The 16090-nt window shown below is 34.6% G+C and overlaps 1 protein-coding gene across 1 annotated transcript in view; it reads right to left on the reverse strand.

The window, feature by feature from the left end:
* The window catches only part of LOC124357390 (metal cation symporter ZIP8-like), a 37571-nt gene extending 31498 nt beyond the window's left edge, over positions 1-6073 (reverse strand). The window contains exon 1 of the mRNA XM_046809146.1: positions 5879-6073. The gene's annotated coding sequence lies outside the window, so the exon portion shown is untranslated. The remainder of the gene's footprint in view (positions 1-5878) is intronic.
* Between the last annotated feature and the right edge of the window lie 10017 nt (positions 6074-16090).

Consider the following 16090-nt stretch of genomic DNA (forward strand, 5'->3'; position numbering starts at 1 on the left):
GCAATCTTTACATAACAACGCGCGTCAATTACTGTAATTGTCAAAAAACAATACACCATACACGTTTTATTAAAACTCTTATTATACACTGACACGTGAACTACTGTACACCAAGGATAACGAGTTTCGTGACTCAGGATTATGTGGAACTAATTAGACTACAGACCGTTTTATTGTAGTAAAATATCCAATACTGCTTATTTATGAGCACTATCGGTTGGGAAATACTACAACTACCGGTAACGAATGCGTTCGCAATACTTTTTTTATTTTTTTGCTAGACGTGGAGCCGTAAACTTATTTCCGTAAGGAAATAATATTATATATATAAGTAAAACACCTTGAGATATAATGCGGTGGTAGATAAAAAATCGAACAGGAAGTGACTAAACAAGTAACAATTATACTACCGACGGCGCTGAGCCAATTTACCACTCTTGGCTCAGTGATCGGATTGAAACAATACGACACGACAGTTAAAATACCAGCTGGTGTACTTACCGCTTGGAGAAATGTGAATAGAGGAGTTAATGACGTATGCATAATGCATTACATATTTATTTAGCTGCACCTATATATAATAAAATGATAACTAGTTAGGTTAAGTGCGTTAAACATTCCTTGGATTAACATTGCTTATTGGATTTATTTTTATAAACTGAGCATAAATAACAGTTGCAGATACAAAGAAATATACCAAACTGTACTATACACATTTGTTTAAAATCTATTTTACATGCCTCATAGTAGGAGAACTCATATGCATCCCTGCAATTACTAGAATTTTGAAGGTTTGTGCCACCAAACCCATATGCTAATTCCAAACCTACAACAATTACGGAATTTAGTATGTATTTACACATGTCGCACGAAACAAGCATACAAGTTGAGAAAAATACAAACAGCAAGTATAATATTTTTTAACATTTTTTAACTTCTCGACATGGCTCATTACGTTAGGGAGGAGCTGAAGGCACAGATTAGGGTCACATGCCGTTAAACCTTAGACAACAGTCACGACCACTGTCTGAGTTGGTGTTTTTGAAGGGGGTTCTTTCTACGCCAATGGCATTTTAATTAAGGATACTAAACTTGTTTAAGTTAGAACGGTTCAAATCCTGTTACAAATACGAGTATTTATTGACATCCCCGGGAATCGAACCCGTGACCTCTCGGTTAGAGAGCCGAGCCCTACGCTACGAAGGTCAATTAATTTGAGAATAAATGGTAGAGAGGGCTTGACAGCACTAACATTTCTTATTGCATTCCATGATTAGGGCCATTCATCCCGAACATCCTGGCCAGCAGCCGAGCTGACACGCCAGTTCATGCGACCAAACAAGGGTGATATGATACTCACCCTTCGTGTTAGAATCAGAAATTAATATTTACTCCGTGGCAACAAAAATAATACTCATCCATCGTGTTTAGTAGTAGTACTTCCGCAGTGACACCAAACGTATTGCTGATGTCAGCAGATTTACTCGCAAGGTGTCACCAAACATAATGCTGATCATCTCTGGCAGCAGATCTACTAGCACCAAGGATAAATAAACACGGTGTCACCAAACATAATGCTGATCATCTCTGGCAGCAGATCTACTAGCACCAAGGATAAACACGGTTCCACCAAACATAATGATGATCCTCCTGTTAGCAGATCTACTGGCACCAAGGATCAGCACGATGCCACTAAACATAATGATGATCCTCCGTGTTAGCAGATCTACTGGCACCAAGGATCAGCACGATGCCACTAAACATAATGATGATCATCTTTGGCAGCAGATCTACTGGCACCAAGGATCAGCACGGTGCCACCAAACATAATGATGATCCTCCGTGTTAGCAGATCTACTGGCACCAAGAATCAGCACGGTGCCACCAAACATAATGATGATCCTTTCTGGCAGCAGATCTAATGGCACAACTCCATTGAAAATAATGTCGATCAGCGACCCAGAACGTAAGGTGAATTACTCGTATTTAATCTGTACGCCTTTGCATGTTCAAATTCCTTTTGTTTGTCGGATTTAACAACAAATTAAGATCTTATGTAAATAGTTTATGGTTCACACATATTGCGTTTCAGACTTTTAACTCTTTGACATAAAGCTCACGCAGTTCCGACAGTTTGGTTGGTTGTTACAGCTATATGTCAATACATGTAATGGTGTAAATTCGACACTGGCACCATCTGTTGTAACAATGTAATAATGTGAGATTCTTATGATAATGTAAGTTTGCAGTATTATCTATCTAAACTAAATTGAAAACCACTAATATGTATGATTAGCAAACCAACATTAACAAGTAATTGTTAGCTGAGCGTTTAGCGAAGCCACTCTCGCTAGCACCAGTCGCTGAAGTAAATCCGATTTTGTCTCCCTGTACGCACGATAACTATCGTATGGGGCTGACACTTGGTGTGAAACTGCGCCTCTATTATTTCCATATCGACATTGAGAATAATGTGTCAGCACTGGGAGTCGCGATGCCTGCCTGTCGAGTACTCCTGTTCTAGTTACATTAATCTTATGGGTAACCATGTTGGCAATGAGAAAAACAAATTAGTAAACCAATAGAGTGTATTGTCACTCATAAACTATTTTCAGTTATATTATCAGTTCATTTGGAACATGGTCCAGAATTAGATGTTTATCAACGATAAACATAACACGCAGCCATAGGGGTGTTTTATGCTTATGCCTAGAATATTGATATTAAAACAAAGGGAATACCTCTCCTACTCTGAAACTCGTTAGGGGTTTGTCTTCCGATCATGCAGATTTTATTTATTTGCATGGCTTTGAAACGCAAGTAAACTAAGTTACCTATTGATGACGAAATCAGATTTTTCCCTTTGTGTGTCTCCGTCTGCACGCACGACAGCTTTCGTGCGATTTAACTTAGAGGGTTGAAATTTGTTATGAAAGCCCTCCTCTACCACTATAACGAAATCTAAAATGGTAATGGTCTATAGGGAGTCTTTCTCTGGGCCAGGATGTTGGCCGCTGTGGGGACCTTTGGCGCACTGTAAACCTTGTTTACTAAAAACCGTTTATACTGGTAACGTAGTTTTCAAAAAAGGTTATAAATAATACTAAATACCTCAATAAATTAAACATAATGTATACTGACTTAATAAATAACAACAGTTACATTAATTACGAAATATGGCCTTCTCAAATAGATAGTACTTTTATTTTTAACGAAGACGACTCGAAAACCCTTGTTTGTGAAAGTAATATGCAATGTTTTTATATATGATGTTATTTTATGATGTTTATTCTATGATGATTATTTCTTATTCTTTGTTCACATTTCAAACTTCGTTCGGTATTGTAAAAATTTAGAAGTTAATTGTACAGATTGTATTGTAATATTGTACATATATTTGGGAAATAAATCAATTCATTCATTCATTCTTGCGAAGATTTAAATTAATAGTCTATGTATTTAAATATATATTACTTGTAAAATACATTACTTGTAATAGGCAATGTTCTACAATTTATCTACCCACGTTTTATGTGACATGGTCCACACGTTGGGAACTGACTAATAATTATTGTTATTACAAGACAAAATTACAAGTCTACTAATTAATTGCAATCTAACATGATTTATTGCTTCATTATGCTTAAATTATTGAGTCCGCCAATAATTGTTTACTTGAACAACTTCATCCATAAAAACTATATAGATAACTAACGGATAATTATTACTATCGGACATATATAAGCCTAATTGTCTGTTATTATATAATACTCGTGTACCTAGAAACATAATAAACATTGACTAACGCCATAAGTCAACACCCAGGTGTAGGCCTACTTAAATGAACACTACCAAATTAGTTTTAACTCGAATTTATAGAATGTCTCGTTAGATTCACGAACAGTTTGAGATGTTGTTAAATTATCATAATTATTACGTTATTTTTTAAATACTCGTACGACGTACGTGACCGGTCTCCTTTTAGTCCTTAAGTCTTGCCTATCCCCATGGCCTGCCTACTGGCCTGTGTAAGGATCTTGTTAAACAGAATGACGAGGATAGACATTCTGTATTCTATTATGTAAAGTTTGTTGCCTTATTGTAACGAGTCCACATCCGACTCGTACTTTACCAAATAAAAATCAAATTGGTGCTACCACGTGCTAAGCAAACACGTGCTACCACTCCTCTTGTGTACCACGTCTGTCACAATTTCAAGTGTTTCATCCTTCAAAGGTGATCAATTGTAAACATCTCGTGCCCCCATAATTTTCGGTGGAACCAATAGAGGTGTTTTTCTTTCCTAAGGAACATTTCTGTGATATATGGTTGTGATTAAATAAATAAGTATTAAATCTTGTGGTATAGGATGACGCAATGTTGAATTATTCGTTTTACATAGGTCACAGTAGACGTAGGTCATATTTTTAGAGATCAACTTAGTTTACTTATCACATACCTGTATTTATAGCTAGCCAAATAAAATTGAAATTTGTGACCATAGACTGTATTTCCTTCCTTAAAATTATTTAAGTTTAACTTTTTGTCATGCACGGGTCCGTAAAGTTGTTTAGAAAATGTTTGTGCATTATTTTAGAACACTGTTATATTTAAGCGAATAGAAAATTAATGTCATTTGTGGCAATAGGTTATATCTTCCTTTTTTAATATCTTATACTTTTAAATATTTAGTTCTACATAATATTTTTTTAGTTTAGATTAATTAACCGGAGGTGTGGGGTGGGGGGGGGCGGTCGATCTATCTTAATAAGTGTTATACAGTTTTTAATTTTGTTTTCTTTCTTAACCCAGATCAATTTCATTTATTTTTTTTATAATTTATTAATTAAAATAGACATTAAAACTTCGTTCAAAAGCACGCAATTTCATATAGTTTTTAAACAACTAAAATGTTATACAGTTCGAGTATAACATTTTAGTTATACGCATCAAATAGTCAACTTATACGAATTCAACAAATTGAACAAAAATTATTTTAAATGTCGGGTTTATAGGAATTTTACATTTTTTTTTATTTGAGTCGTGCACCCTTTAGAATACGCAATTAAAACAACTAATAATAAATATACCCTGCTTTACAAGTCGTAAGCGCATTTTCAATAGCGTAGGCTACAAAGAGGATTGTAAAAGCTTACAACAATTAAAAAACATCCGTCTCGTTTACTGAAATGAAATCGTCTATAAAGTTACCTTTTCATCAGAAACCCTCTACGTAGTTCCGTGGGATTTATTGATACGTATCCCGTCGAGATTTTTGAAGAAAATGAAAGTCACATGCGAAGTACCTTTGAGTATGAGATTTCAGGTAAATAAGTAACTCAAAGCTGATATCTAAAAAAAAAACTTGCATTGGTTGGTATCAAATTTAATACCGTATGAAGTTCCACTTGCGTTATCAACTATAACTTCGCTTCGTTGCCATGGCAATGAACTAATAACTCTGCCCTGTGCGTCGGAACCCAAGTGTAAGTAAATCAATCACAGAGATAAACTAAACATTGTGGAAAATACTAACAGAAAGTTATTACACTATCAACAGATTTATGTTGTCTCATTTTGTAATTCAAAGTATGAGATGTAATTTTAAGGGGCGTACAGTAAGTATTTTTTATTATTTCAGTGCTCAAACTAAAATTTACAAATGTTGTAGAATCCAAAATCTTACTGATGTTTGAAAAATAATATTTCTTGTTAATTATTGTTTTTCGATACGTTTTGTATGATTTTAATTAGACTGCGTTTCTTTACTATGCTATTTGTTAAAAAGGGACTGAATTTGTTGTTCCGCTTTAGCAATTCCATAAGAAATTTTTTAATGTAAACACAAATTAGTTAAATTATAAATAATACTACTTACGTCTGTCCTAAGAACACATCCGTAACGATAGTCAGCTTTACAAGGAATGTGTTCATAGCTACAGCTGACGCTCACAGATAGCAGCACTATCCACAGACACCTCATGACTGCCTGGTACTTGTGTGTGTTGGTGTACGCGTGCTCAGCTCCACATCCCAGACCCTACTGACGCTGCCACAGCGCCTCCACTACACTCTTATCTTATCTGAGCGACCAGCACCAGCGCTTGGCCAATCGGAGTCAAGTAGTTATTGTAGCGCCAAAATATGAGAAAATACGGCAAGAGTTCAAATAACGTGATCATCCAGAGCAACATAAATGGGTTGTTTTAATGGACTCTAATCACCTCCCACCATTTCTTGGGCATGGCCAGTTGACGAGTTTGGCAGTCTCAGAGCGAGTAGTTAATCATTTGGTGGATTTTAATCTCCAGTCTATGTTCATAAGGTGATCCACTGTACTTGGCCTTCTTCAGGGACACATATAAATACACATTTCTGGATTATTAAATCAAATAAACCATTTTATAGCCATAACATCGCATAATATATAGTAATCGTCAAGATAACAGTTTAAAATGTTGAACCAACACACCATATTGAAATCCTAATCAATCATACAGCAATCAAACTCATACCTACCATATTTATTCTTGCCAATTTTCCCACTTCCAGTGCCGGTTGACAGTCTTCTAACTGTGCCGTCATCTAGTCGAATGCCATACTCAGCACTATAAATTGCTTTTGAATCTATAAAGCGCTTCAAAAGAATTTTTAACACATTTGGTATTGATTCTGGAACTTGTTGATTAAACTCCTGTGAAGTGTTGTATGGTGAATAATGCACTTACATTGAGTTAATAGGGGATAAACGCAATTTCGTCTAGACAACAAAGATGTTTATTTTAGGTTTCTAATATTAATTTTTGTTACAAGGACTGTGGTCCAAAGTATTTTAGTTTTAATCCATTTTAGAATAATAACCTCATCTCAGGCCTTTTTTTACTATGAAGAGACAGAATGGGTCAAATAGTTGGAAGTGATCTCGACACAACCCACCGCACTATATACGAGTAAATGTCTTTGCATGGATAATCTGAACAATATTTTTTCCAATCTGATTCACTTCGGAATTCCTGCAAGGGAAAACAAAAAATATGAGCAAATCTTGTAATTGTGTTTAATGGATAAGAATTTTATAACAGAATAAGATAATAAGGAAAATATTTTTTTTTAATCTGCAGGAAGGAAAACCATAGAACTAGGAGCTAAAGGTTATATTTTTACATTTAATGATGAGAACATAAAGTAAACTGTAAGTTTTAGAAGAATTAGGGCTTAGTGACTTTTGGTGAACTGAAATCAAACCGAGTTCCAATATTTGTCTGTCAAGTAAGTCACTCTAGTTACATTGATCTTATGGTTTAACAAAGATAAACACAGAATAATTAAATTAGTGGACAATCTTTCTGTATATAACTTGTGAGCGAGGCGCGGCGCGGAGTGCACAGGCGTGTGTCCCTGAGTGACGAGTGACGGCAGTAAACCTATTCAGGCTTTCATTCAAATAATAAATATCACCTAACCAACCTCCCCCCCCCCATATCATTTAACAGCTCCAGCACTGATGAAGCTACTGGTAACAACTGTACCATCCAATATCATACTAGACTTTTCTGGATAATAACTTTTAATTTTTGTTTATCACTTTAACTTCCACCGTAAACTTCTTCCACAAATAGGTTTACAATAGGACAATGAAAGTGATGGCGAGACGGCAATCACCTACGAACAAAGAGCCAAATAATAATTCTTTGTCTGAGACCAGCGTTGTGCCCAGATTATTACGATGCACAAGTGTTCGTCTCGCGAGGAACTTGTGATGTAAATATTGACTAAGATAAATTAGCTTGAGACAGAAGACATCACATGTGCACGATTACGTGATCCAACCAACGATACTACTGCGCCGATAATCTCGAACTGACCCCAATGTGTGAATCTACAAACAGATCACATATTTACAGTTAATATAGGATATTCAATCTAGTAATCTAGCAGGGAAAAAATTGGAGAGAACTAATTAACTACATATTATAGTAATCTACTATTAGTATTTATAAATATCAAGGCATTGCATTATGTTTTCGGGCTATTGAAATTACACTTTAGTACTGATATGAGTACACTGCTACAAACTGCTCTTAGGCAAATATAGACTACAGTACAGGCTACATTTTACTCCTGACCTTCAACTTATGATAATTCAACTATAAGTGTCATAAAAAAAATTATGGTTGCCTGTAAAGTCGGTTTTACGGGCGAAGATTTTACGTGACAACGTCTTTTTCTCGGTAGAATATTTATTGATATGAATATTATTAAATTGCACAATAGGAACAAGGAATTGAATGAAAATAAGAATTGCACAAATTTTAACTATAGAAATATATTTTGTTTACTTAAACATTGTACATAATTTGAAATTAATTACAATTTGTTATTGTAAATGGTAAAGTTGAATAAAACATTTACTAAAATTGGAATTTGAAATTCTTGCTAAACACAGTTAAATTCTAACTCCGCGCGTGGTGATTGGTCGGTTTAGTTCGTTTGTTTGGTCGCACTGTTATGACAGGTTAGAGGTTATAATTTGTTATTTTAAATGTTTGACTAGCAATACGCGCTGTTTCTTCTCAATCGACTGAATTACGATTGATTGCAGAGTGATTTAAACTAATAATTTACTTAACACTATCAACATTTGTCAATAGTATGACATAACCTATAAACTCAGTTTCTCAACTTTTGTGTCAATCTAACAATTAATCAATCAATCATAGTTTACGATAATGAAATATCAGTGTACAATTATTTACCTTTATTGTTGTAGTTGTTGTAAATGACGAATCTAAGCACTCCACATTTTCACGAATAAACATAGTTATCTGCTTTATCCCGTGCGGCGGACCCACAGTTATCTGCTTTATCCCGTGCGGATCCCGTGCGGCGGACCCACTGGACGGGCATCGTAACGTTACCGGGCGTTACACTTTTTCATGAGTGACTCCGAGCCGCAACCTAATTTAAGACGTTGTCACGTCAAAACAATAACTAGTAAAAGGTTTACGAACAGTTCCTGAAGCTGAAATGATAGCGCCATTGTTCTGACCCCACGCATACAGTCCTTGAGCTGCTGATTGACAACGAGGCTAAAAATTTTTAAGACAAATTTAATTTAATATTGGTTGATCTCATTTTCAAGCGAAGTTTATAATAGCTAGATATATTTGAACTCTTTTTAAACCACTGCGAGCTGCGAAATTTTGGTACCGTTATCAACTTTTTCGTAACGCCGTGGAGTGCTAAAACAATATTTTTTATTTCCTCTTTGCAAGAAAAAAAGTAATTTATTTTCTCTTTAAGACAGGGTAAAAAGGGAATACAAATGAAGCCTACTCTAGCATTATATTACGGTCAATTTAGACATTGACCTTTGCAAAGATTCCCAGAAAGCTGAAAATTTGCACAGATATTAGGGACACAATTTTTATGAAATTGTGAAAAGTCCCCATCGATCCCATGTCTGAAAAAGTTTTATTCAATGTCAAAGGTCGCAAAAATGGGTTTTTTTAATTTTTCAGACAAACATTGTTGATCATGCAGTTATCTACAAAAATTTTCGCTACACTTTCTTTCTTAATGCACTCCATTTTTGAGAAAAAACAATTACAAAATTTTCTTAGGCTGTATTGTCTATAATTATAATATGTACATGTTTCCACGCCACCTCTAATGTACTGTACCTAACGCGTTTTTATGTGGTTTCCCCGGAAGGCTTATTCCACAGTCTATTCCAGTACAATTTAATGAATGTTTGGTTATCCTTCATCTTTTTAGTTGATGCACTCTTGTCTTCTTCTCTCTCTCTATTTTCTTCTTCTTCCTCGTCTTCTTAAGCTGACGTAAATTGTACTCACAGCGATACATCAGTTGTTTTGTCGTTGATTTGAAAATCTTCTGTTGGAAATTTAACACTTGAACACGATTGGCCTTGACAAGTTGTGCACGCCAGTAAACAAAATAAGTCTACTATTTTGCAGCCCCATCTTAAGTAACCCTCCTCTTTGCAGTTGAAAAAAAAAAACAGAATTAAGGGGAAAGAATTTTCTGGTGCAGGTGGAAGAAGCGTCTGGATTGGTTCCAATACATTATGACATGCTTCCACCCCATTGTTCTGGGTATAGTTGATTACCAAGCCACACCTGAAACTGGTAATATCCGTTGGTGATTAGAGTTTCTGGTGAAGAGTTGATATCTTCGAAAGCTTGTGCACAATATATTTGAAATATTTTCAAATATTTTCAAAAATTGTCTTTTTTAAACAATTTAATATTGTTGTTTTACCCCTTCGAAACATTGCTGATGTAGTATCACAGCCAGTCATAGCATGTAAAAACAGTATATAATTTTTACATTTAGGATAATCCGATAAACTCATATTTGAAAATATTTCCTGTTGTCCTGTTTTATTTATTGAAACCTTTGCCGGGTTTCAATAAATAAATAGTTCTTTCAATTGGAGTTCCAGAGGTAAGTAATACCAATAGATCAACATCTTCACCAACAACAACATTCATATCAGTTAGATTGAATTTACGAGTATTTATTGCAGTTTCTATGATGAGTACATCATTATCATTGTCAGCTTGCTTGACTGGAATATGTTCAGCGGTTAATTTTTCTTTTAGCATTGTAATTAACCGAGACTTATTATGAATGTGTGACAAAAATGTTGTTGGCTAGTTGAAACTTTCATAAATTGATCAAAAATAATATCAGAAGATGCCGATGTTTTTGCCATACGGCGACGTTGTTCGGTAGCTTTAATATTTTCGTACAATCTATATAACCGTCAAATACGACAGCTACTTTTTTACAAAAATGTCTACATACATATTGGACATATATTTATATTAAGATGTTGCTAAATGTATCTTCTCGATCCCAAACCACACGGTGCAATAAATAGCCTCCATCTACAGCGTATATAACATTTAAGTTGTCAAAATGAATGAATATCTACTTTTTTTAACAATCAAAAATATCTGATCTGATTTTTGTGATTTTCGCATTCCTACCTCATCAATACAGCACAAACTTTAGCAGAGAATATTTGAGATAACTACGCGTTTTCACTACGAAGGAATTTTGAAGACTAACGGTGACACGCGAACAATGAATGGCAGGGAAATGTCGTTCAAGGGCTCATGGTCCCTTAAAATTAGGGACTCCGTTTTTAACATCATACTCTCAGAATTATCGGTCAATATGAATGTATTAGTCAGGCAGACTTATAGTTTTACTTATATTATAAGCCCAATGATATCATACGCAGTTTAGTCATGCTTATTATGGACAATACAGCGTGACAAAGTACTGTAATTGTTTTTTCTCAAATATGGTTAGTGTTATGAAAACAGGGCAAGGACAATTCTTGTAGATAATTGCATGATCTACAATTTTTTCGGACATATTTTATCATAAAACTAACCGTTTCGCTGAAAAATTAAAAAAACCCATTTTTACAACCTTTGAACTTGAATATAAATTTTTTCAGGCATGGGATCAATGGGGACTTTTCAAAATTTTATAATAATGGTGTCCCTAACATCTATGTACATTTTCAACTTTCTGGGAATTGATGCAAGGTTACCCCTATTTTTGGGCTAAATTGACCCCACTATTCCAAGCCTTCCACGTTTTGGTGTCCCTAACATCTATGTACATTTTCAACTTTCTGGGAATTGATGCAAGGTTACCCCTATTTTTGGGCTAAATTGACCCCACTATTCCAAGCCTTCCACGTTTTGGTGTCCCTAACATCTATGTACATTTTCAACTTTCTGGGAATTGATGCAAGGTTACCCCTATTTTTGGGCTAAATTGACCCCACTATTCCAAGCCTTCCACGTTTGTATAATACTAGATTCAGATTCAGATAATTCTTTATTCATAGGTATTACAGTCAATACATTGAATAGTGTCATTAACTTAAGTATTCAACATTTCTTAAAATTAGGCTAATTTTACTTTATTGCATTTATAATTTTATAATAACTAGATTTTATAATTCAGTAAATAAGTTAACCTTGAATAAGACTAGTTTAAATGTAATATATTATAAAACTAGCTATCAAGATACACTTTACTACAAAACCGCTTTTAGCAGACATTCTTAGTGTGCACGACAGTAACGTTCCAGAAATAATCAGCTTGTAATGTTTGTAATTAACCATGTGGTACGCATAGAGTTTAAACTAGCTATCAAGATACACTTTACTACAAAACCGCTTTTTTAGCAGACATTCTTAGTGTGCACGACAGTAATGTTCCAGAAATAATCAAGCTTGTAAGTTTTTGGTAATTAACCATGTGGTACGCATGAAGTTTAAACTAGCTATCAAGATACACTTTACTATAAAACCGCTTTTAGCAGACATTCTTAGTGTGCACGACAGTAATGTTCCAGAAATAATCAGCTTGTAATGTTGGTAATTAACCATGTGGTACGCATGAAGTTTAAATAGCTATCAAGATACACTTTACTACAAAACCGCTTTTAGCAGACATTCTTAGTGTGCACGACAGTAATGTTCCAGAAATAATCAGCTTGTAATTTTTTGGTAATTAAACTATGTGGTACGCATAGAAGTTTAAACTAGCTATCAAGATACACTTACTATAAAACCGCTTTTAGCAGACATTCTTAGTGAGCACGACGGTAATGTTCCAGAAATAAATCAGCTTGTAAATTTTTGTAATTAACCATGTGGTACGCATGAAGTTTAAACTAGCTATCAAGATACACTTTACTATAAAACCGCTTTTAGCAGACATTCTTAGTGTGCACGACAGTAATGTTCCAGAAATAATCAGCTTGTAATGTTTGGTAATTAACCATGTGGTACGCATAGAGTTTAAACTAGCTATCAAGATACACTTTACTACAAAACCGCTTTTAGCAGACATTCTTAGTGTGCACGACAGTAACGTTCCAGAAATAATCAACTTGTAATGTTTTGGTAATTAACCATGTGGTACGCATAGAGTTTAAACTAGCTATCAAGATACACTTTACTACCAAAACCGCTTTTAGGCAGACATTCTTAGTGTGCACGACAGTAACGTTCCAGAAATAATCAGCTTGTAATGTTTGTAATTAACCATGTGGTACGCATGATAGTTTAAACTAGCTATCAAGATACACTTTACTACAAAACCGCTTTAGCAGACATTCTTAGTGTGCACGACAGTAACGTTCCAGAAATAATAACTTGTATTGTTTGGTAATTAACCATGTGGTACGCATAGAGTTTAAACTAGCTATCAAGATACACTTTACTACAAAACCGCTTTTTGCAGACATTCTTAGTGTGCACGACAGTAACGTTCCAGAAATAATCAACTTGTAATGTTTGGTGATTAACCATGTGGTACGCATAGTTTAAACTAGCTATCAAGATACACTTTACTATAAAACCGCTTTTAGCAGACATTCTTAGTGTGCACGACGGTAATGTTCCAGAAATAATCAGCTTGTAATTTTTGGTAATTAACCATGTGGTACGCATGAAGTTTAAACTAGCTATAAAGATACACTTTACTATAAAACCGCTTTTAGCAGATTTCTTAATACGACGGTAATGTTCCAGAAATAATCAGCTTGTAATTTTTGGTAATTATCCATGTGGTATAGTTTTAACTAGCTATAAGTATACAGACTACTGTAAACCGCTTTTAGCAGACATTCTTAGTGTGCACGACGGTAATGTTCCAGAAATAATCAGCTTGTATTTATCATTAACCATGTGGTACGCATAAATATCAAGCTTTTTTAGCAGATTCCTTTTTATTACGCAGACGATTCTTAGTTGTGCACGACGGTAATGTTCCAGAAATAATCAGCTTGTAATGTTTGGTAATTAACCATGTGGTACGCATAGAGTTTAAACTAGCTATCAAGATACACTTTACTATAAAACCGCTTTTAGCAGATATTCTTAGTGTGCACGACGGTAATGTTCCAGAAATAATCAGCTTGTAATGTTTGGTAATTAACCATGTGGTACGCATAGAGTTTAAACTAGCTATCAAGATACACTTTACTATAAAACCGCTTTTAGCAGATATTCTTAGTGTGCACGACGGTAATGTTCCAGAAATAATCAGCTTGTAATGTTTGGTAATTAACCATGTGGTACGCATAGAGTTTAAACTAGCTATCAAGATACACTTTACTATAAAACCGCTTTTAGCAGATATTCTTAGTGTGCACGACAGTAATGTTCCAGAAATAATCAGTTTGTACAGTTTTGTAAGTGGTCATAAGGTACGCATGGAGTTTAAACATATGCATAAGATTGTAATTTGTTGCAGTTAATACATTTTACCTACAGCAGTTTTATACTATTACTTTTACCCTCGGCTTCGCTCGCATTTATGCTATTAAATAAGCATCGGAGATCATTACTATAGAAATGAGTTAATATGATTATTATGTTTTATTTCTTAGCTAGGATTATCAATTCTAGAAATTACTGCACAAAATGAAATTTCTAAAACATAAAATATGCTTTATTAAATTACTACAACAACATGTTAAAATATATTTCACTGCAACGAATATAAGTAATTTTGAATTCAAACAATTTAAAAATATAAAATGCGGAGTATCAATGTAAAATATTTTTGTAGACTATATTTTACGTTTTTTCCGTCAGGTGCAAATGTGTGTAAATTCCGGGCTGTCAAAAATGTTACTGTTCACGGCTAGTCACCGTGTCGCACGATACTCAGGGCATTACAACGCCTCTCATGTTCCCCACGTGGAGTTCGATCAGCATGATTGACAACTTCGTAATTATCTGAAGGCCAATTTTCTAGTGCACTTTTAAAGATCTTCACCAAAACATTGTGACTTTGTAACATTCTTTGAATATTCGATATCGTTTCTCTTTCTACTCCTTCAATATACTGGCAACGACGGGTTACTTAATTTTGTTCATCACCCATAAAATAAACCTGTACAAATTTATGCAGATTTTTCTGGAAATAGTGATCCAAATTGATATATTTTCCCTTGTACAGTAAAAGGTTGGTGAAAATAAGGGAATTCTTATCACTATATTAACTCCAAAAGATGTCATTTGAAAGCATGAGTTATACTTTCTTGTTTTGCTTAGGAATTGCTTTGACTCATCTGTAACACAACAATAAAGTTTTTAAAGGTTCTTCTGGTTCACCAAGTAATGGAAGTGAAACTTCAAAAACTGGAACAGTTTCATTCCAGCAGTTTCATCTTTCCATTTGAAAGCATCGCAATACTGACATTTTTTATTTATTGAGTCAATAACAATTAAAGGATGATTATGATATTCAATTGAAGGGTCATATTGAAACCCAGTACTATTAAATACAGACCAATCCTTACGTATGAAATTTCAACGGTGCGTGGTCAGCATTTCTGCATTATGAATTCTCGCATGCGATTGTTCTGGCGTTTCTATCGCTCTTCTAGCTGCCTGCAGCGCTGCTCGTCTTTTTGAACAAATTTGTGCCTGAAGAGGCGTTTCGGTTGCTCTCAAAACACTTTGTCGCTGTGTCTTGCTGTCATCTGTTGTCTTTTCTCAGCTCTGCGTGAACCGCAGATTCTTGATTCCATGCAACTTTTGCTGCACGGGCCCGCGACAAATTTGTAGATAGACTAGATTTCCGTTTCCGAGGCATTTTAATAAGAAGAACGGAGTAAAAAATGGAATTAGTGAGTAAATTCTAAAATTATGAAAACCATCCAACCTCAAAAATGACACCTCAAAAATTCAAATATAGAAGAATTCCAAACAGCTGAAATTATAATCAATTATAATTGGATGGACGGATTGGATTGGATTATATGTTAACGTGACCATCGATAATACAGTGTGGCGGTATTACAGTACTCAGGGTTGAAACTTTATAACTGGAATGCTAGATGGCGTTGAAGTAGCTAGATTTTGAGAGTGTTTGAAATTTTTTTAATTTTCGTAAAAAATAAACTTTTTTATTAATAAAAAGTATCCTATGTTACTTCTAATACCTCCAAGAATATGTGTACAAAGTTTCATGATCGGTTTAGTAGTTTTCACGTAAAAGCGTAACAAACAAACTTACA

The sequence above is a fragment of the Homalodisca vitripennis genome, chromosome 3, assembly GCF_021130785.1.
Source record: "Homalodisca vitripennis isolate AUS2020 chromosome 3, UT_GWSS_2.1, whole genome shotgun sequence".
Lineage (NCBI taxonomy): Eukaryota > Metazoa > Arthropoda > Insecta > Hemiptera > Cicadellidae > Homalodisca > Homalodisca vitripennis.